The sequence below is a fragment of the Bos indicus x Bos taurus genome, chromosome 14 (genome assembly GCF_003369695.1).
Source record: "Bos indicus x Bos taurus breed Angus x Brahman F1 hybrid chromosome 14, Bos_hybrid_MaternalHap_v2.0, whole genome shotgun sequence".
In the NCBI taxonomy this organism is placed as follows: Eukaryota; Metazoa; Chordata; class Mammalia; order Artiodactyla; family Bovidae; genus Bos; species Bos indicus x Bos taurus.
The window spans coordinates 44,533,826-44,557,541 of record NC_040089.1 but is presented as its reverse complement, the minus strand read 5'-3'; the positions used below and the strand labels follow the sequence as shown (position 1 = coordinate 44,557,541).

Here is a 23,716-nt window from a genome sequence, read left to right as displayed (position 1 = left end):
TTGTTCACAGGAAGAAATAGCTGTTATTACTTCACTAATTCATTGCATGCAAACCCTCGCTTCTCCACTTGGGGGGAAAAAGCCAAGAAAGTATCACTAAACACACTACCTGAGAGAAGTAGGAGGACAATAAGGAAGTTGTTGAGTGATATATGTTCCCTTTTTACAAGTTTCCAGACACTACATGACAAAACTGTTACCCTCCCCCCAAAGTCATCACAGAGCTATGAAGTGTACGCGGGGAGTGGGGATGTAAATTAGCGCCTAAGGTAAACTGAGGGCCACAAAGCTGCCCTGAGAGTCCCCTGGCTCTTCAGGGACCACACTCTTGGGCTGAGCCCTGTTCCAGCAACACAGGGGCCTGGTGAACAGGAGAGCGAGCCTCTGGTTGCTCATCCTGCGACATCTGAGGTTAGTGTGTGTACAACACACCGTTCGTCTTTTCCCCTTTATGTGGGTCTGTATAGATTTTCTTACCTCTACTACTTCTTAACCACAGGACAGTTACCATGGCAACACCTGTTGATGGCAGACGAAAAAGAAAAGAATGTAATTCTGCAGTGAGGAGGCTGCTACTGTATGTCTTTCCCTCTCTCACAGTTGTATTCAGGGGATGTCTTTGTTTCTTCTTCTTTCCAGGCTTGTGAGTGACCCGTTTTCTCCATTTGAACAGATTGATATAGAAACTGCTCTCAGCTGTTTCACATGGGAAGATGCAGCCTTGTTAGCTCCTAGAGCGTTTGTTGTCTAATGATTTCTACTAACTGTGATAGAAATCTTATCTTGGTCTAAGGGAGTTCAAAATCTTTTACTTTTTCTAAATCTTTAAAGCTTATTTTTCCTTTCTCTTTTTTTCTGTTTTTTGTTTTTATTAGTGTATAATTATAAAAGCTAATTTTATAATTAGTTTCTGCTGTACAACGATGTGAATCAGCTATATGTTTACATATCCCCTCCCTCTTGGACCTCTCTCCCACCCCCGCTCCTACCCACCCCTCTTACCCCTCTAGGTCATCACAGAGCCCTGAGCTGAGCTCCCAGCGCTATACTGCAGGTTCCCACTAGCAATCTGTTTTACGCCTAGTAGTGACGTGAGTCTGAGTGCACTCCGGGAGTTGGTGATGGACAGGGAGGCCTGGCGTGCTGCGATTCATGCGGTCGCAAAGAGTCGGACACAACTGAGCAACTAGACTGAACTGAAGTGTATTTATGTCAAACCTAATCTCCTTTTTTCTTATTTCCTTCTTCTCTTTCCCCTTCCTGCCTTACTTAACCAAGTAGATGGACTTACATTCCTTCTTTGACCAGACACCCAAACAGAGGGCCACAGTAAGTAAAGCCCAGATTTCACATCTTACTTAAAATGCCATTAGCCTAGAGATCAAAACAGAGAAGAAAATAAAACCTGGGTTATATATAATGCCAATTACTTCTATGGTGAGATTAAAGGAAATATAGATAGTAAATAAATTGAAGAGACTTTAAAAAAAAGAAAAATAGGTGGCACTAGTTGTAAAGAACCCGCCTGCCAGTGCAGGAGGTGTAAGAGACGTGGGTTCAATCCCTGGGTTGGGAAGATCCCCTGGAGGAGGAAATGGCAACCCACTCCAGTATTCTTGCCAAGATAATCGAGTGGACAGAGGAGCCTGGCGGGCTACAGTCCATATGGTTTCAAAGAGTCAGACATGACTGAAGGGACTTAGCACTCACCTTAAAAAATAACAGTGTACTGAAGAGCAGTCATGTGTGATCAGTTCCTAGTGTCTTCACACAGAAACTTACCTATATCATCAGTAGTCCATATTTAAATGGGCATTTTGGCATGCCTCCTCTGAATGCATCATTGCAGGAGAATCTTTGAATGCAATGTAAAAACATAAAAGGCACCAACTCTGGAGCCAGGTTCATATGATGAGGGAAACATGCACAGGTAGCTTCTGTGGCCCATGGTGAGGCTGGAGCTACAGATCTGGAGGTAATGAAAAGTGGTTCTGGTTCAGCCTCTGCCTTACCCAGCTGTGTGATCACAGCTGGGCCTCAGCTTCCTTGTGGCTAAAATTAGTTGAGCTGAAATATTGCAGAGTTTCTTTTCACTCTAAAACTACATTACTCTAACTCTGAAATATGCACAAGTGCTAGACAATAAAGCAGGGCAGACTTAAGGACGAATTCAAGGAAAAACACGAATGACCCCAGAGTCAAAGAAAATAAATGGAGCTATGACATCAATCTAAAGAGATGTCCCAGTAAAGCGAAAGAAAAAAAATCCCTAGGAATTTTGTTAAGTGAGATTCTTAGAGAATTCTCTCCGAACTTTCCTCAAGATTAAAGAAATGATTGAAAGTTTCCTCTAATTCTGCTTCATGATGTTTGAGTAATCAGTCCTTCAGTCTATTATTGACAACAATGTTTAAAAATACAAATTCCTTCTTTGAAGCTGTATCATGAATTACGTGATCCTGCTTGTGAGTGCAATGTTCACTTGAATCATATTCTTAGGGAATCCTCTCAGAATTTTCCTCAAGATTAAAGAAATGACTGAAACTTTTCTCTAACTCTGCTTCATGATGTTTGAATAGTCAGTTCTCAATCTATTATTGACAACACTGTCTAAAAAATACAAATTCCTCCTTTGAAGTTGTATCATGAATTATGTGAACCTGCTTGTTATTTCAATGTTCACCTGAATTCATATAATGAAGAAATGGGCTTCCCTGGTGGCTCAGGTGGTAAAGAATCTGCCCATAATGTAGGATACCCCGGGTTCGATCCCTGGGTGGGGAAGATCCCCTGAAGAAGGGAATGGCAATCCACTCCAGTATTCTTGCCTGGGGAATTCTGTGGACAGAGGAGCCTGGCGAGCTATAGTCCATGGGGTTGCAAAAAGTCAGACTCAACTGAGTGACTAACACACATACACAGTGAAGAAATAACGCCAGTGTAGCTGCTGGGTTGCTGTGTAAACTTCTTGATATGAGAAGCCAAAGTGATAAATGCTGTCTTGCTAACACCTTAGTCCTATTTATTATTTTTTTCAAATTTCTTATTGGAGTATAGTTGATTTACAGTGTTATGTTAGTTTCAGGTGTATAGCAAAGTGATTCATATGTGCATATATATATGTGTGTGTGCGCATGCTAAGTTGCTTCAGTCATGTCTGACTCTTTGTGACCCCATAGACTCTAGCCTGCCAGGCTGCTCTGTCCATGGGATTCTCCAGGCAGGAATACTGGAGTGGGTTGCCATTTTCTTCTCCAGGGGATCTTCCCGGCTCAGGGATCGAACCCGTGTCTCATGTCTTCTGCATTGGCAGATAGGTTCTTTGCCACTAGTACCACCTGAGAAGCCCGTATATATATATAGAAACTTGGAAAACATTTTTTCATGTACTAGTTCTTTTCATTTCCTAGAATCACCATAATAAAGTACCACAGACTGCATAGCTTCGTGCGCATGTGCTCAATTGCTCAATCATGTCTGACTCTTTTTGACCCCATGGGCTGTAGCCCACAATGCTCCTCTGTCCATGGAATTTTCCAGGCAAGAATATTGGAGCTGGTTGCCATTCCCTTCTCCAGGGGATCTTCCCAACCAGATGGAACCTGATTCTCCTGCATCTCCTGCATTGGCAGGTGGATTCTTTACCACTGAGCCACCTGGGAAGCCTGGGTAGCTTAAACATCAGAAATGTATTCTAGATCTAGAAGTGTATCCTAGATCAGGGTGTCAGCAGGGCCATTTTCCTCCTGAAGGTACTAGAACAGGACCTGTTGCAGACCTCTCTCCAGCTCTTGGTACACCCTTGGATGGTGGCAACCTACCTCCAGGCTTCCCAGGGTGTTCTTCCTGTGTGCATCTCTCAAATTTCCCCTTTATAAGCACCAAGTCACCCCCCTGCACACCCCTTTGAAACTCAGAGACTTTACAGACAACAATTTTTCAATAATGGGGTAAATAGCCAGAGCTCAAGTGTGACCTGTGCTCTGACCCCACAGAGCTGTTGCTTCAGGTCAACACAGACCTCACAGCCAGCTCTTCAGAACCTTAAGAAGAGAGGGAAGGGCCCTTTCTGTCTTGAATAACTCTGAGGCTAGGACTCCTAGCAGTAGGTGTTTTTCTGTGAATTTTTGAACCTTGAATGTACACGTGGGCAAACCTCAGGTCTCTTTCCTCAGCTTCCTACGCAAGAAGAAGTCTTCTTACATTCCCGCCCCCCGCCCACCACACTCCTGCCCACCACCAAACACCTATACACCCATTTGCACAACTTCTTCCAGAAAATATCGGTGATCAGCAACCCTCCACCTTCGCCACCCCTTGAGTGGTCCCAGGAGGAGATAAAACAGTGGTTATTCCTCATCAGGACATGTTCAGAGGCTGATCTTGGGCTCTGGGATAAACAACAGCAGTGGCCTGCTGGCTACCCAGTTAAGTATCCATCATTAGGCAGAACCTAGCCAAAGCTATAGGCTAAATATATAGCAGCCTAAGACTCAGTCCAAAAGACAGCTTCCCAGATACACAGAGTGGGAGGGAATGGAGTCATATTTACTTTTTTTTTTTTTAGCAAAGAAATACCATTGAAAGGTAAATAAGGACATGAATGAATGAATGACCTTTTTGGTTGCCTGGGTTATTATTCCCTGTTTATTTACATTGGCTAGGATGTCTTTAAATATTTTTTAACTTCCCATTCATAAACTAACCTTTAGAGGAGTCAGTTTATTTTCTGTTTGCTGAAGCAAGATTTAAGTTCCGAAACTAAGCTTTTTAATGTTAGCATTTATGCTACCTTGCTTTTTGTTCAGATATTTGAAAGGCATGCAGCTTTCCTTAAATACATTAAATTTGCATAACAAAGTATTCTGATTTTAGCCACCAAGAAAGGATTTTTTTCACTGTTGAGTGCTTTGGTCATTTTTATTTTTTCTCTGTTAATATTGAAACTGCAAGAAATTCATGCCCAAGCCTTGCTCACTTGGGATGCAGGCTTACAGATAAGGCTTATAGTAAAAGGTGTCATTTTAAGCCTCTTTCCAAGTGACAATACTAACGAAAAAGAAGTTTTTGTTAATAATAATGTCATTTATTAATGTCTAATAAAATGTCATTTATTAATGACTCAGTATATGTATTATTACTGTATCTATGCTTCCCTGGGTTCCTTATATTGTAGATAGTATAAGGATCTGTGTTGAAGGATTTTCATCTTCCGTTCCCTTGAATATAGTCTTCTTGGAAAGGGGATTATTTTCATCAAACCACCCACACCAGTGAAGGGGATTTTCAGAAGGAATTATTTTCCCAGTGTCATAATCTTTTTGATGCTTTAAAAAAATCCTTTTTTTTTTTCCTTCATCTTACCTGCAGAGTGGTCTCTCTTTGACATCTCTGTGAACCACTCTTCCTTGCCTTTTCCATTTTTTTTGTTCTCAGTAAGGAAAACAAAATCCCAGAAAACACTCTTTTCTTTTTTTTTTTTTTTTTTTTTTAGTTTTTTTTTTTTTTTCTTCCAATTTTATTTTATTTTTAAACTTTACATAATTGTATTAGTTTTGCCAAATATCAAAATGAATCCTCCACAGGTATACATGCGCTCCCCATCCCGAACCCTCCTCCCTCCTCCCTCCCCATACCATCCCTCTGGGCCGTCCCAGTGCACCAGCCCCAAGCATCCAGCATCATGCATCGAACCTGGACTGGCAACTCGTTTCCTACATGATATTTTATATGTTTCATTGCCATTCTCCCAAATCTTCCCACCCTCTCCCTCTCCCACACAGTCCATAAGGCTGTTCTATACATCAGTGTCTCTTTAGCTGTCTCGTACACCAGGTTATTGTTACCATCTTTCTAAATTCCATATATATGCGTTAGTATACTGTATTTATGTTTTTCCTTCTGGCTTACTTCACTCTGTACAATAGGCTCCAGTTTCATCCACCTCATTAGAACTGATTCAAATGTATTCTTTTTAATGGCTGAGTAATACTCCATTGTGTATATGTACCACTCTTTTCTTAATGGACTGTTGCTTTACATACACTGGGGATTTCAGCTGTTAGATTGTGTGAAAATGAAGCAAGAGACATCAGATGGTGTGACGACTAGAAGTGTTAACATGGTAAATACCAGGAAGGCTGGAAGTGTGAGCTAAAGCAGTCTGAGGTGAGGGGGGCGGGGGGAAAAGATGAGACAGCTGGGAGAACCAGCAAGAAAAATGGCCAGAAAACATGAGGGAGCTCAACAAGAGAAGTGCAGCCCAAGGAAAATAAGAATGCAGGGGAAGGAAGCATCATAAGTTATGTTTTTCCAATATTCACAGTATGCATGCGTGCTAAGTTGTGTCTGACTCTTTTCAACCCCATGGACTGTAGCCCGCCAGGCTCCTCTGTCCATGGGATTCTCCAGGCAGGAACACTGGAGTGGGTTGCCATTTCCGTCTCCAGGCTTCACAGTATACCTTAGCCCATATAATTGCTGTACCATTGAGCATATGTAGTTTTGAGTACTATGTACACATACCATTGAGTACTATGTAGTTTTCTTGGAGCACTTCAGTGAAAGGCTCAATATTGAAATTTTAACAGAAGAATATGTCTTTGTTTTGAGGTTGATATCTATTATACTGACAGTTTTTTTAAACCCATTATAGAATTCAGCAGAATTAATAACAAATAGCACATATTTGTTTAGAGATATATTTGATTCTTTAACCAAAAGGGTATCACACTGCTAACATTTAATATTTGGACAAAGACAGGGTATGATGTATAATGAACTTGATTAATAACTGGTTTTGTAAGTCTGTCGAGAGGAAACAGCAAATTGCTCTCTTCCTGGAAAAGTTTCTGTTATTTGAACCTAGGGCTTCCCCAATGGCTCAGCAGTAAAGAGCCTGCCTGCAAAGCAGGAGACACAGGTTGGATCCCTGGGTCAGGAAGATCCCCTGGAGAAGGGAATGGCAACCCACTCCAGTATTCTTGCCTGGGAAACCCCATGGGCAAAGGAGCCTGGCAGGCTAGAGTCCATGGGGTTGCGAAGAATCAGATACAACTTAGCAGCTAAACAACAACAGCAATTTGAACCTAATCCTGTTCTAGGAAACATGAGGACTCACTTGGGTAAAACACTAGAAATAAGCATGGCCCAAAACTGGGTGAGATGGCTAATATAATAACAAATGAAGGAAACAGAATTGGAGAACATCTTGACATTGAACACAGAGACCTAAATCTAAGGCAGATATAGCACAGGGATGTCAAGAGCACCTCACTACCACTGCCACCAATTAACTTGCAAAAAGGCAGTAAAGAGAGATCTTTAGTCCCCTGGGGCGGGGGAGATGATACATGAAGAGGACCAAGTTGGGAGGACACCAAGAAGGTAGGAGGAGACATGCTGGGGGCTGAGTCTTTCAGTTTTCGACATTCTCTTATTTGAAGGCAATTCTCCAGATGAATTAGCACTGCACCCGTGAAGAGGAGCACAGGACTCTTACATGTGTCAGTCCAGATACTACACTTTTATTTAGAAAACCTAATCTGTCAAAGCTATGGTTTTTCTAGTAGTCTTGTACAAATGTGAAAGTTGGACCATAAAAGAGGCTGAGTGCCAAAGAATTGATGCTTTTAAATTGTTCTCCCTATAGCAGGAAATACTTCAGATGTTTAAACCTACCCACAGTGTGTAAGGCTTCCGGCCCATCACGTTCTAAGTCTTGCCCACAGTCGTCTTGCTCAGTGCTGACTGAGTGTTGGTTGAATTTTGATCTCCCATGCTGAGAATGGTATTGCTTCAATGCTGACCACTGGGATGACCTCACCGCTACATTCCAAGTAGCCTTCCTTACCATCCAGATGTAAGATCCGGTATCCCAGGCATGACTCCAGTTTCCCAGGAGACTCACTGCTGGATCTTCTAAGTTTAACTCTTTCTCTTCCCATCTGTCTCAGTGTCTGGAACTCATAATCTACTTTGGATACCATGATCTATCATGATCTTGCCAAGAATTGTGCCTCTTACCCTGCCTCCTTGCCCAGTGGCAAGATTCTGTAGCCATGACTGGACCTCAAGGACGGTAGCAGGCACCTTCCTGATTCCCCGGCTTGTTGCTCCTTGCTGTGAGAGCTCTGCTGTCCCTGTGATAGCTGAGTCCTGAGAATTCCCCTCCCACCATCCCTAAAACCCAGATGAGGATGATTTCCTAAATCAGATCAAGGTTACCTTGTCCATCAGATGTGTTTGGTTCCTGAGTTGCGTTTTGCAGCTGGATTGGGCTCTCTGCCTACTCTGCTCTCGTGAGCAGGCCTGGCCAGGGCTCAGCTCCTTTTTCTTTGCAGCCTTTGTTCTCTTTGGGTCATACTAACGGGTGAAAGGGTTAGTCACTCAGTCAGGTCAGACTTTTTGCAATCCCATGGACTGTAACCAGCCAGGTTCCTCTGTCCATGGGATTCTCTGGGCAAGAGTACTAGAGTGGGTTGCCATGCCCTCCTCCAGGGGATCTTCCCTACCCAGGGATCAAATCTAGGTTCCCTGTATTGTCGGCAGACTCTTTACTGTCTGAGCCACCAAGGGAGTGAGTCATGTGAAAAATGAAAGTGTTAGTCACTCAGTCATGTCCGACCCTTTGTAACCCTATGGACTCATGTCCGACCCTTTGTGACCCTATGGACTGTAGCCCACCAGGCTCCTCTCTCCATGGAATTCTCTAGGCAAGCATCCTGGAGTGGGTAGCCATTCCCTTCTCCAGGGAGCGAACCAAGGGAGTGAGTCACACTAGATGATACTCAAAACTGCACTCTTTGAAATGGAGAAGGGGACACTCAAAGGCAGGAGAACAGGGCTTTCTTTAAATATGTGTCTTTAAGTATTTTAGATGTTGCCCTGTAGAACAGTACTGGACTTGTCCTGCATAACCCTAGAAATTAGAACCAGGACTCAAACTAGTCTACAGCCACAAGCCTTCCTTACCCCTAGCTCAAACCTAACAGTGCTTCCCAGATACAGAAAGGGATTCCTTCTCAAAGCCTTTCTTTTGATTTATTTATTTTTTGGCTATGCTGTGTCTTCATTGCTGTGTGGGATTTTCTCTAGTTGCAGCAAGTGGGGGCTACTCTTTGCAGTGTGAGGGCTTCTCTTGTTAAGGAGCACGGGCTCTAAACTGTGTGGGCTCAATAGTTGGGGTGCAAGGGCTTAATCACTCCAGGGCATGTGGGATCTTCCCAGACTAGGGATCGAACCCATGTCTCCTGCATTAGCAGATGGATGATTCACTACTGAGCCACCAGGAAAGCCCCTAGACACCTTTCATTATGGGAGGGAATCCATGATAAGCTGGAATAGCATGTTGAGGTTTTGTTTATTGGTTTATTTCCATTTTGCTGCAGTTGTTTAATCACTAAGTCATGTCCAACTCTTTGGGACCCCATGGACTGTAGCCCGCCAGACTCCTTTGTCTACGGGATTTCCTAGGTAAGAATACTAGAGTGCGTTGCCATTTCCTTCACCAGGGGATCTTACTGACCCAGGGATCAAATCCACATCTCCTTAATTGGCAGGCAGATTCTTTACCATTGGGACACCAGGGAAGCCCTTATTTCCACTAGAACATGGATAGGCTAGTGTTTACTTAGCTGGCATTTGCACATGTGCTATATTGCCGTGGTAATACGTCCATCATGAGAGACCTACAGTCCTACTCCTTTTTCTGTCTTCAGGGACTGCAAGTGAGAGCAGCTTCATTACTGTAATATCCTGGAGTCTGCTCTGATTTTTAAAAACTCACTCAAACAGTGAATAAATATTGAGTGATTATTGTATCTTAGGCACCGTGATTCATTGCTTAGAGCATTTAACTGCTATTTTTAGCTGAGTATATTTTGACATTGCACTCACGAGCTAGAAGTTACAGACATTGGAGAAAGGGTTCAAGTATCAATTGAGGTTGGATTTATAGGTCACCTTTAAATTTCTTTTAAATTTGAGAATTATTCATTGAACTCCTTGAGTAAACGTCTCCTTATAAAGGAGCTCCTTGAATCTAATCTCATATTGACTAGATGTCTGGCCTGTCAAGCTTGAATTTGGAGTTGAGTTGCTCAGATCTGTACTACCAGATCCCGGTATTTATCTACCCAGATCGCAAGGTTTGCTAACGGTATCATCACTGCTGCCCTAGGAGGGGCCGTAGGGCATAGTTTTCAAGAAGTATTCCTCTCCCTAAACTTCCTTTCAGCAATGGCAACTGGGCCAGGCCATCTGTCAAGTGTTTAACCAATCCCTTGGGGGTCACAGTGGCCCAGAATCCAAATTCTATTTTAGCTCCTCTAAGAGGCTTTAGCTAGAATGACCCTTCAGGTTAGTCACCAAAATTCAAGTCAGTCCTAATGACGTGGGTAAACCTGGAGCCTATTATACAGAGTGAACTAAGTCAGAGAGAGAAAGACAAATATTGTGTATTAACGCATGCATATGTAATCTAGAAAGATGGTGCTGATGAACCTATTTTCAGGGCAGCAATGGAGATGCAGACCTAGAGTACAGACTTGTGGACACAGTGGGGAAAAGAGAGGGTGGGTTGAGCTGAGAAAAGAGTGTGGAAATGTATACATTTTGCCATATGTAAAATAGATAGCAAGTGGGAATTTGCCATGTGACACAGGGAGCTCAACCCAGCGCTCTGTGACAACCTAGAGGGGTGTGATGGGGTGGGGGATGAGAGGGGGTTCAGGAGGGAGGGAACATATGTATACCTGTGGCTGATTCATGTTGATGTATGGTAGAGGCCAACACAATATTGTAAAGCAATTATCCTCCAATTTAAAAAAAAAAAAAGGGAAAAAAAAAACCAACATGAATTTCCAGAGTCCATTTGTTGGAGCCTCTTATGAATGACCTCATCCGTGTTAAGACCCTGGTTAGAGTCCCCATGAGAACTATCTGTCAGAGAAGCTGGTGGAGAAGAAGTGCTGAGCTTGGCTTCTGCTGATTTAGTGTGTGTGGTAGTGGGGCGGGGTGGGAGGCAGTCATAGTTGAGTAGATACCTGGTTTCAGAAACCCTGAAATTCCATTTAGCAGAAAAAAGAAGTCAGCGTGGAAAAGATAGGATTTCTGTTTGACTAGAGCAGTCATCGTTTGCAGTAATTAGCTGCTGTCCACACTCAGAGATAGTCACGGTCTGAGATGGGACCTGAAGGAAAACTTGGTCCACACAAAAGTATATTCAGGTTGTCTCAGTCAGACTGTGATAGTTTTCAGTGGAGCTGGGTGATCCTGCTTTAGTGCAACAACTCCAGGGAGTCCAGCAAAAATTACACTTGGGTTTGCCCTGTGCTGTGTTCAGTCGCTTCAGTTGTGTCTGACTCTTTGCAGTCCCATGGACTGTAGCCCTTCAGGCTCCTCTGACCAGGGATTTTTCAGGCAAGAATATTGGAACAGGGTGCCATTTCCTCCTCCAGGGGATCTTCCCGACCCTGGGATTGGACCTGCATTCTTGTATTGACAGGCGGATTTTTTACTACTGAGCCACCAGGGAAGCCCCATTTGGAGAAATGTCTACTCAAATCCTTTGCCTGTTTTTGGTTGGGTTGTTTGTCTTTTCATCATTGAATTATAAGAGTTCTTTGTATATTCTAGATAAAAGGTCCCCAACCTCTGGGCCACAGACCAGACCTTCGCAGGTTAGGAAGCAGGCCACACAGCAGGAGGTGAGCGACGGGAACAATGAAGTGTCATCTTTCTCACCATCGCTCACGTTACTGGTTGAACCATCCCCCTCCCGAATCTGTGGAAATACTGTCTTTCATAAAACCTGTCCATGGTGCCAAAAAGAGGTTGGGGACTGCTGCTTTATCAGATATGATTTGCACATATATTTTTTCAATCTTTGGGTCGTCTTTTCACTTTCTTGATCGTATCCTTTAAAACATAAAAAATGTTTTTGATTTAGATGAAGCTTAAATTATCTATTTTTCTTTAATTATTGTGCTTTTGGTATTACATCTAAAATACCAGTGCCAAATCTGAGCTCGTAAAGACTTACCCTTATATTTTCTTCTAAGAGTTTTATAGTTTTAGCTGTTAAATTTAGGCATTTGATCCATTTTGAGTTAACTTTTCTATGCAGTCTGAGTTGAGGATCCAACTTCATTCTTTGGCATGGAGCTATCCAGTTGCCCCAAAATCTTTTATTGGAAAGACTGTTCTTTCCGTATTGAATAGTCTTGGCATCTTTGACAAAAATGAATTGGCCATAGATATGCGGGTTTATTCCTGGATGCTGAATTCTGTTCCATTGATCTAGATGTCTATCCTGTGCCAGTACCACACTGTCTTGATTACCTTGTTTCCTGGAATGTTTCTAACTGGTGAAATGCATGTTCTGAAAATGCAAAATTATGTACCACTTTTATGTTATTAAATTAGCGGTCAAATAATGTGTTCAGTTTTAAAATCAGACTCCTTACTCCTGTCTTGGAGAAGGCAATGGCACCCCACTCCAGTACTCTTGCCTGGAAAATCCCATGGACGGAGGAGCCTGGTAGGCTGCAGTCCATGGCGTCGCGAAAGAGTCGGACACGACTGAGCGACTTCACTTTCACTTTTCACTTTCATGCATTGGAGAAGGAAATGGCAACCCATTCCAGTGTTCTTGCCTGGAGAATCCAGGGACGGGGGAGCCTGGTGGGCTGCCATCTATGGGGTCGCACAGAGTCGGTCACAACTGAAGCGACTTAGCAGCAGTAGCAGCAGCAACTCCTGTCTAGTAATACAGATAGCATACGCAAGCCAGTTAACTCCCATACATATTAGTAAGATTTGGCTTTTTAAGAAGCATGTTTGTTCTTTTCATTTTATTTTTTTAATGTAGCAGTTTGCTTTAGATAGTAAATTTTGCTCATATCACTAATGAACTCAAGAGAGTTCTCTGGGATTGACAGTGACAACATGGGAGAGTGGAGAGGTTTGCAGTTGGAATCTGTATCTAAATATATCTGTATGGCAGGAGCTCAGGAGGAGGGTTTGATTTGAAATCTAATGAAAGATTGAAAGATGGCTCTTTTCTGTCAAGCCCTTCACCCAGTGAAGCCCTGCCCTCTCTATTTGCTTGATTGACAGTGGAAAGACCTGGAGTTGAGTTGGAGAACAACAGCCCTTGACTGTGTGACTTATTCTAATCTTTTTAGACTTTCTTTCATTTTTTTTTTTTTAAGGAAAAAAATAATGTAGCTAAATGCAGCAGCAAGGAAAAGTCAGCCACTTTCTTACTTGGTAACTATCAGGGAAACAATAGATGTACCTAAAGATAGTATAAATAATCTGCTGATTCTGCTGTGGAAAATAGAAAGTCTCAGTCTAAGCGATTATGTGTGGTTCTAATAAAAGAACATCACTGGACGCAAATCTAGAAGGCTCATGTTGTATTCAGTTTTTTAGATTTTAAATCAGGAATTATACCTTAGTCTGTTAAATAATCAAGCCATTCTGAATCTTAGTCAACTTCTAGGATATTCTCCTTGGAGATTCATTTATTCATTCATTTCATCCTTCTCCCATCATCCCTCTCTTACTACTTTTATCATGGTGTCTTATGTAAAAATAGAGGTTCAGTGCAGGAGATGTTTATTAGACAATGGGAAGAGAATTGGAGAGGAAAGTGGGGTGGAGGAGAGGCAGGGCACTGGCCATAGAGCAGAGCCATGGATGTGAGATGAACTGAAGTCATCCCTGCAGTCTCCTCCATTCCTGCACATCTTCCCCATTTTCACAGTGGATCAGATGAAGGAACACTCGGGACTAGATCTGCATGTCATTCGGCCTGCCCTGTTCATGCTGCACCAAAGATTCTGCTTTTAATAAGACATTTTCACAATTAATCACAGCTTACCTTACCTCAAAGCATATATACTCTCTTCAAATAAATCACCTGTTTTATCTCAAGTTCAGACAACAGTTATTTGAATTTTAATATCACTCCAATAACACATAGATGGCTTTGTTGTAAAATGGGGACACATCAGGAAAGAGCGAGGAAATTGGTGTGTATTTGATTACACGTTGACTTGGCTGCTATTTTGAGGCCTTTTTTTATTCATTCACTACTGTGTGTAGTTTTGCCTCTTCTTTGTAGTTTGCTTTGTTCAAGAAGGAATATAAAGCTCTATGTTTGGATTTTTACAGTGAACTAGACCAGTATCTGTCACAGTCTTTATCCATCTTTTTCTTTTTCCCTAACTTTCTTTCTCTTTCGTTATAGGCCAAGACAGAAGAGAGAACATTCAACACCACAACATTTCAAAGGGAATAGATTTTGCCAGCATTTTGAATACTTATTTGGACAGACATTTCTCCAAGGTAAATATTACCATTGTACCAGTGACGGGGGCACATCATTAGAATTTGCAGATTGCAGTGGGAGTGCACAAAGGCTTAATTGTTTCGTCTAGTACAAACCTAGAGTGATAGGAGAGAGAGAAGGAGAGGGGGCCAGAGGAAAGAAAGCCGTGCTACTGGGATCTCCTGCAGTCTCTTCTGAATGTGTTACCAGGAGAATGCCAGCAGAGTCTGGGAGCCCATTGAGCTGGACTCAGAATGTGTGGGAGAAAGGGGAGAAAGGGGAAGCTGTATTTTTTTTTCTTCTTTTCAGTGTCTCTCAGATATTCATGAAAGCAGAAGGCAGTGTGGTCTGATTGTAAAAATAGCATTTCTTCTTTTAAGAGGAAAAAGTTGGGTAATTCCTTTTAGGGGTTAAAATAAGATTTATGCTGTTTCACATCATGGGGGGGGGGGGGACCTGAATCATGGTATTTTTAGCCAACTAAGACTTATGAATATGGAAGATTTTAAAGAAATCCATGTTCTTCTTTTATAAAGATACCTACTAAGTAAATCGTTGGCTGCTGATAAATGCCTCGTGAATGAATTTTCTTGTTGGGAAGATTATATTCTTAATGCCTCTTTTGGGGGAGGGGAAGGGGTGTTTGTGTGTATGTGTGTGTGTATGTGAGAGAGAGAAATAGAGAGAGTGAATATGAGACAGACACACTAAAGAGAAATCTGTCAGCATCATACAGTATATTTCAGGGAAGTAACTCTAGGCATTTTCTTTGTGAATCATGAGCTTAGTGGGAATAAAAATGTTCACAGAGGTAGCTGAATTTCCTAGTGAGCTCCAGCATTCATGAATTAGCTGCCAATATTTTAACACAAATTGCTGTGTCATTTCTCTGAAGTTCCCCTGTTGCTCTGAGTCTGTAGCTAAAAGCTGTTTTGGCCAAGGCCTGAGATTATAGCTGATGAACTGCCTCCTTCCTTCGAGAAAGATGTTCATGGGCACGCACACACACAAATGCAAAAATCTATGATCCAATTTAAAAGAAAATAAACTTGTCAACTTTCTCTGTTTAGCAGTTGATAGAGAGTTGACATTACTTCCTCCCGAGCCGGCTAGAATGCCGTTCCAGATTGACAGGGCGAGAAGAATGCCTTCCTCTCCAGTCCTTATTCTGCCTATTTTCTTCTGAAGGGGCTGGATCGAGGAAGTGGAGGCTGTACATTAGAAGAGAATTGTGTGATACTATTCATTCTCTGATCTGACAGAGAAGACATTGTTTATTCACTGTAATAGGGTTGCCAGGAATCTGTGCTGTGCATACAGAATGCAACAGCACAGAGCAGTGGGAAATCTCAAAATCCTGAGCAGTATATCAGCTTAGAGGTTTTTAAAATATATATATATATAAATTCTAATAGCCTCCATGACTGTAGATGCAAGTCATAACGTGGGAAGATAGTTTTCCTCGAAGTGACTTCTTCACATTGCGTTTTGCATGTCTCACGTGGAAGAAGTCATTAAGATAGCAGCCTGCCTTTCTAGATACTGTAGTAACAGAAATTAAAATCATGAAAGGTGAGAATTACCTTCTAAACACACTAGACCTGCTTTGAGATTGCTCCCTGCATATTAGCATTCAGATGTCGGAATCAGTGGAAAATAACCCATGCGTGTCATGGGATGACTCACAGAAACAACTAGGGGCTGCCTGAGATACAAGGAAAAAAGACAAACTCAAAGATGTGCCTTGAGGTAAGACGTGCCCTGCCAGAGACAGTGCAAGAAGACGCCATGCTCAGAATGCTCCAGAACTTTAAAGGCAACAACAACTATAAAGGCCAAGGTTCAAAGCAGTGCGCAAACGCTGCATTGGAAACCGAGCTGGCGGAAATGTAAACCCAGACCAAGGCTTGGGGTTTGTGCTTCTTAAAGGCTCTGCGTTCACCCCACTCCCCACCACCCTGAGCACAGCCCCAGGTGTGTGGGGACTCAGGGTGTGTATGTGTGTGCGTGTGTGTTTCTTACCAGAACAGAGAAAGGTGTTGCCAGGCTGCAGGCTGTATGTTCACAAACACAGCACGAGAGCTGGTCCAGGGTGGGCCTGAGAGCAGGTGTGCGCGGCCACCCCCAGCCGTATTCATGGCCCGTGTTCTTATTTCAGAGAGAGATTTGTCATATTCCCCAGTCTCGGCGGTATCTGTAAGAAGAACTCCCCGCATCTTTTTAGATAAGAACTGTGTGTGTATGTGTGTATGTGTGCATGCTCAGTTGTGTCTGACTCTTTGAGACCCCATGGACTGTAGCCCACCAGGCTCCTCTGTCCATGGGATTTTCAAAGCAAGAAATACTGGAATGGGTTGCCATTTCCTTCATGATATAAACTATGCTATTTCTAAAATTATGGTTATGATGACATCAGTATACAATCAGCTATTAGATGACTGTCATCTAATGACTATTAAATGACATACCCATCTCGGCTTTTTATGCAGTTTATATAAGGATTAGTCTTACACACCTCATGGAGTTCTTTTACTCTACCACTTGGGACATCATTCATGTACATTATCTGCTTTGGTTTTCTTCTAAAGAAATATATATCCCCTTAAAACATATTTGACAATCTTTATAAAGTTGAATTTATTAACCATTTAAAAATATGTAAAATATATTTATATGATGCTGTTTTCAAGGAAATGCCAGAGACATCAAGAAAAATCAATCAAGGTGTTACTAAACTATTTCCCTCCATTCATCAAGGGTACTTTTATTTTGTCTGTTTTAAAAGTAGTTTTTATTTTATCATTATCTGTTTGTTTATTTTTTGGTTGCCCCAGTCTTCGTGGCTGCTCTCAGGCTTTCTCTAGTTGCGCAAGTGGGGACTACTCTCTGTTGTGCTGTGCAGGCTTCTCATTGAGGTGACTTCTCTTATGAGCACAGGTCAGTAGTGAGCTGTGAACACGGGCTCGGCTGTCCCAGGTCATGTGGGATCTTCCCAGACCAGGGATCAAACCCGTGTGTCCTGCGTTGGCAGGTGGATTCCTATCCAGTGGACCCCCCGGGAAGTCCTGTTTTATTATTTTTAACAACTGAGTTAAGGACTCTGAAGGGAAGTAAGGCAGAGATAGGGCTATTTCCTACTACTCCCACAGGGGCTCCTGGGAGGTGCTGCTAACTGGAGGGCTGGGCAGGCCCTGAAAGATGCAAAAGATGCAGTTTGCAGGGCAGTTGCTGCCTCACCTGTGATTCTGGCAGCCCTGCCTCTCGTTCTGCCTCCTTGTTCCTTTTCTGCTGGAATCCCTGGGAACGGTACATGAGGCCTGATCATAAGCGTGTGTGAGTGACAGCCAAGCTTCCATCACAGGTGACCCCAGCCCACCAGGAAGTCAGTGTCTGCACCTCCAGAAGAGCACCACCCGGCCTAGCCTCGTCTGTATCCTTGTAGGGAGTCAGGCCTGGCGTCTCACAGCGAGGCACACAGGAATCTTGTTCTCACCAATGTTGTGTGTCATCTTAGTCTGTTACAAAAGGAGACATATACCAGTAGAAGGAAGTTGAAGTAAACACTTAAAGATTCTATTTAACAAGCACTATATTGTATGTACAGTGAAGCAGGTGCAGGTTTTATAGCTCTTTGCAAATATTAAATCATTTAATCTGCCCGACTCCTCTACTACTACTATTAGGATGATTCCCATGTTACTGAAGAGGAAACTGAAACTCAGAGAGGGTGAGTAACTTCAAGGTCCCACAGGCAGTGAGGGCCAGCAGCACTGGTGGGAGGGCCACCTGCAGGAGTCTAGGCCTTAGGGCTCCGTGCTCGCCACCCCAGGTGGCTTCTGTGTCACAGCAGAGCTTGCTGTGGCAAGGACTCAGGGACTGTGACAAGGACTGTCACATCCCTTTGGGGTCTCTGAACACACGTGCCAGCCAGCAGAACTACACACAGCGTGTGTGACGTTGCTGGTTTGGGAACTGTCCACCCTTTGTCTCTTGGTGTTTATGTTGGGGGAAGAATTTGTAAGCTCTGTCCTTGCAGAATTCAAAGCAGGTGTGATTAATGCTTCACAGTAAACCCAGGCTTCCAGACCCCGTGTCATGAGGTTGTCAGATGAGCTGTCCTGCACAGCATCACCCAGCAGCACTGGGAGAAAGACCAGACGTGGTTGCTGTCCTTCTTCCTCTGCACTTCTTCACTGGGTGGATCCTGTACCTTGACAGATGGTGGCTTTTATACATCTCATGGGTGGCTGATTAGTGAGATGAGAAGCATAGAGGCACTGATGTGACATTATAAGCCGTAGTCATCTGGTCAAAACTCTTACATGCTTCTCACAGTGTTGGCCACGTTTTATTTTCAACTGGGTAATAGTTACATGGGTGTTTGTTGAATTCTGGTGGTGGTGGTGTTTTAGTCGCTAAGTCGTATCTGACTCTTTTGTGACCCCATGGACTGTAGCCCACCGGGCTCCTCTGTCCATGGGGTTTCCCAGGCAAGAATACTGGAGTGGGTTGCCGTTTCCTTCTCAGGGGATCTTCCCAACCCAGGGATCGAACCTGCATTTCCTGCATTGCAGGTGGATTCTTTACCCACTGAGCCACCTGAGAAGCCCATCTGTTGAATTACACTTCTTGTGAATCTTAAATATCTTAATGTATTTGGGTAAGTTTTATGTTAGCCTATTAGGATATCTGTCCGATACAAAGTTCAGTGTTAAAAAAAGAAAAAGTAATGACAATCACATACAATTTGGCTTTTTATTTATTAGAAACAAACATTATTCATATCCTTGTATATATCCTCACACTCCTCTGGATAAACTGACTACACAGACAAGTCAAAATATGTATTAATTGCAGAGAGATGCTTACAAACTGCCACCTAAGACATTTTGTCTTATCTCGTTTTATAAGTAAACACAAAAATTATCATAGCTTGATTGTGTTTGTTCAAAGTGTAAGATACCCAGATATATGTTAATGAAAACAATTATTTTCAAGTTTGATATAAGAATATATTATAGCTTTAAACTCATATATTTTGTTGCAAATCAGTTATATACCAGTGTGCTTTTTCAAATATTTGTCTTCAAGTCATGTATTTCATTAGATACTGAATGTGAAATTAATTAAATAGCACATGACTTATTAAATAGGAAAAATCAAAATAGGATTTTTAAAGTTTGTATTTAAATGAATATGACATATAGTCTTGAATAATAACTTACCTAAAATTGAGTAATTTTATTTAAGTCACTTCTTTCTTGTGTACCATAAAATGTTTAAATAATTAAGATACCTCCTGGAGAACTTTGCTAAAGTGTCACTGGACAAGTCAAAACAGGTGAAAAAGCCTTTAATAAAGCCAGGAAAAGAGGTTGCAATAATTAGTTGTATTCAGTTTAAAAGGAATCTAGCCACCCTCCAGTAAATGACTGGTAATTGGATAATATGAGGTCTAGTGAGATGCAGAAGGAAGATTGAAGTCCAGTGATACAGTCAGTTGATTAGAAGAAAGTGTGAATCCACTCTTGGCCTGCCTTACTCCACCCACATCAAATGAGCATCTCCTGTAGTTTCTTGTCCCAGCTCTCAGTAAAAATCAGCAGTTACCTCTTCAACCTAACCTCAAGTGTGCTACACAAATCCCTATACTATTTATGTTCTCTTTTCTTATTGTAAGATATACAGAGAGACATACACTGTCTTGAAATACCCATCATAAATCAGTGGCACTTCCCTGTTTTATTATTTTCTTTACAACTAAGGATGCTTTCTTCCCAAGAGTCCTATTTTTCTTAATCAAGTAAAATTTCTTAGAGTTTAATTTCCTTGTATTCTTGGACATTGGGGCTTCATTTGTCTCATCTCTTTGGTGAACTTATTAGTTTTCATGTTATGACTTCATTATTAACTTATTTTATTACAGTTAATACATTTTACATCTATTATATCCAAATGAAGCTAACGAATTTCAATATGATTTAAGTCAGCATTATTATTTTCTAATAATATTCATGTTACTGGGCTATTCTAGTTTTTAATTTAAAAATCCAGTTCTCATGGGAGTAACTACTCTTTAATAAAACCTCTTAAAATTCTGAAGATTTCAATAGATATGATCTAAGGAAAAAGAAATACACATAAATGAAATATCTTTGTCTTTTTATCAATGTATGCTACACCGTTTCTCTGTGAATTGTAACTAGCTTTCATTTTCAAACTTTGGAAAGATGAGTCATTTGTAGTAGGAAGTGGATGCTAAAGATCTATGTTTGGCAACTCGAAGAACATTTTTAGCATTTGGATTTCCCTATTTATAGTACAGCGTCAGGCAGAGTGAATGTTTGGCATTTCTATAAGGGATGCAAACTTTTTAACATGCTCTGTTGTGATCTAACAATTCATTTCAGAGTAAGATGAATCAGTCTTGTTTGGAAAACGTTTTATACAAATATTGGCAAGAAGATTGTGACTGCGTTTCTATGGATTTTACAAATGCAGAGTTCCCTAAAGTATAGTATATTTCACAATATTCCTTTCTTCTGCATTACTATAATTCTATATGAACTTTTATTACTCTGAACTCTCACACTCCCCTGCCCCATTCCTTACTTTTTAGACTGTTAATCCATGTTGAAGTCAGAGATCATGTTTCTCGGTCCCTCCAAGTGTCAAAAATTTTTTAACCTAAACTCCCTCTTAACTGCAGTATTTTTCTCATAGTTAAAACTCCAGATAACTTCTTTAACATATGCCCTTTTCTTTTAGATTAAGGCATTTGAGAACAGTAATTTGTAGGATTTTGCCCTTAATTGGCTAAATAGGAGAGAGATTCTATCCCCCCCACACACGTCCCAACACACAGTTGAACTAATGAAAAATAGAAGAAACTAAATGTAATGTGTGATCCTGGATTGGATCCTGTTCAGTTCATTCACTCAGTCGTGTCCAGCTGTTTGTGACCCCATGGACTGCAGCACGCCAAGCCTCCCTGTCCATCACCAACTCCCAGAGTTTACTCAACTCATGTCCATTGATTCGGTGATGTCATCCAACCATCTCATCCTCTGTCGTCCCCTTCTCCTCCTGTCTTCAATTTTTCCCAGCATCAGGGTCTTTTCTAGTGAGTCAGTTCTTCGCATCAGGTGGCCAAAGTATTGGAGTTTCAGCTTCAGCATCAGTCCTTCCAATGAATATTCAGGACTGATTTCCTTTAGGATGGACTGGTTGGATCTCCTTGCAGTCCAAGACACTCTCAAGAGTCTTCTCCAACACCACAGTTCAAAAGCATCAATTCTTCAGCGCTCAGCTTTCTTTATAGTCCAACTCTCACATCCATACATGACTACTGGAAAAACCATAGCCTTGACTAGATGGATCTTTGTTGGTAAAGTAATGTCTCTGCTTTTTAATATGCTGTCTAGGTTGGTCATAACTTTCCTTCCAAGGAGTAAGTGTCTTTTAATTTCATCGCTGCAGTCACCATCTGCAGTGATTTTGGAGCCCCCAAAATAAAGTCTGTCACCGTTTCCACTGTTTCTCCATCTATTTGCCATGAAGTGATGGGACCAGATGCCATGATCTTTGTTTTCTGAATGTTGAGCTTTAAGCCACATTTTCACCCTCCGCTTTCACTTTAATCAAGAGGCTTTTTAGTTCCTCTTCACTTTCTGCCATAAGGGTGGTGTCATCTGCATATCTGAGGTTACTGATATTTCTCCTGGCAATCTTGATTCCAGCTCGTGCTTCATCCAGTGCAGCGTTTCTCATGATGTACTCTGCATATAAGTTAAATAAGCAGGGTGACAACATACAGCCTTGACGAACTCCTTTCCCTATTTGGAACCAGTGTTGTTCCATGTCTAGTTCTAACAGTTGCTTCCTGACCTCCATACAGATTTCTCAAGAGGCAGGTCAGGTGTCTGGTATTCCCATCTCTTGAAGAATTTTCAAAAGTTTTTTTTTTTTTTTTTTTTCCAGGAATTTTCAAGAGTTTGTGGTGATCCACATAGTCAAAGGCTTTGGCATAGTCAATAAAGCAGAAATAGATGTTTTTCTGGAGCTGTCTTGCTTTTTCGATAATCCATTGGATCCTGAAACAAACCCAAAAAAGGGACATTAGGTAAAAAACTAAGGAAATCTGAACTAAGTATTGTTGTTTAGCTAAGTCATGTCTGACTCTTTTGTGACCCCATGGACTGTAGCCTGCCAGACTCCTCTGCCCATGGGATTTCTCAGGCAAGAATATTGAAGTGGGTTACCATTTCCTTCTCCAGCGGATCTTTCCGAGAATTAAATATGGACTTCAGTTAATAATAGTGTACCAACATTGGTTTATTAATTATAACACATGTACCATGTTAATGTAAGAATTTAATAATAGAATAGAAAGAGTACAGTAACTATATTTATACCTAATGTAGTAAATGGCTAGAGTTGGCCCCAGCCTTTTTGTCATAAGAGGAAATGGGATAGAAAGTGATAACTAATTCTCCTTTTGCCAAGGTCCTCTAGCAACACAGCCACCTGTTAACAGAGGTCAGTCCCAGGCAGCCACAGTGACCATGGGGCTGTTATCTTCCCTGTGCCTGTCTCCAGAGACAAGAGAGGTTGGTAGCTCAGACTTCCTGGGCTTGAGTTCTAGCCATTGGGTACTGGGGGCTTTGCTTGACTTGTTAAACTCTCTGGCCCTCGTTTTCCATTTCTGTGAAATCAGAGTCAAGCCAGATTTTTCTCTCCTGAAAACCATGGCTTAGAAAAATTCTGACTCTCTGAATATGTGCTGGAGGTTTATTTGTAATTACAACTACGGAATTTATTGAGGATAAAATTTTGGTACGGAAGCAGTTTGCACGCATTGTATAGTTTATGGCATAAGTTATTATTTATCTATCATTTTCTAGCACTTTTGTGCCCTGCACCCCACCCTCAAAAAAGTCCTTAAAAATAATGCTGTTGCCATGTGAGAGCCACTTACACATTAAGAAGAAAAGACCACAGTTTTTTGAAATACCACATTGAATCTGAACTCAAAATCATATTAAACATTAAATTAGACCTTAATTTGTGATAAATTGTTATTCATATAAGGTGCATTTTCAAACAAAGATTTTAGGTTAATGCGCTTGCTTCCCAGGTGGCACTAGTGGTAAAGAATCTGCCTGCCAATGCAGGAGACACAGGAGATGGGGGTTTAATCCCTTGGGTCAGGAAGATCTCCTGGAGGAGGAGATGGCAAGCCACTCCAGTATTCTTGCCTGGAGAATCCCATGGACAGAGGAGGCTGGCGGGCTGCAGTCCCTGGGGTTGAAAAGAGTCGGACATGACTGAGCTACTGAGCAGGCATGCATGCTTCAAAGTAATTTAGTTTGAATTTTT

The 23,716-nt window shown here is 41.8% G+C and overlaps 1 protein-coding gene across 2 annotated transcripts in view; it reads left to right on the top strand.

The window, feature by feature from the left end:
* Positions 1-23,716, top strand: part of PAG1 (phosphoprotein membrane anchor with glycosphingolipid microdomains 1) — a 155,813-nt gene that overhangs the window by 79,676 nt on the left and 52,421 nt on the right. For both annotated transcript variants that reach the window (XM_027561254.1, XM_027561255.1), the window contains one exon: positions 14,258-14,355. The gene's annotated coding sequence lies outside the window, so the exon portion shown is untranslated. The remainder of the gene's footprint in view (positions 1-14,257; positions 14,356-23,716) is intronic.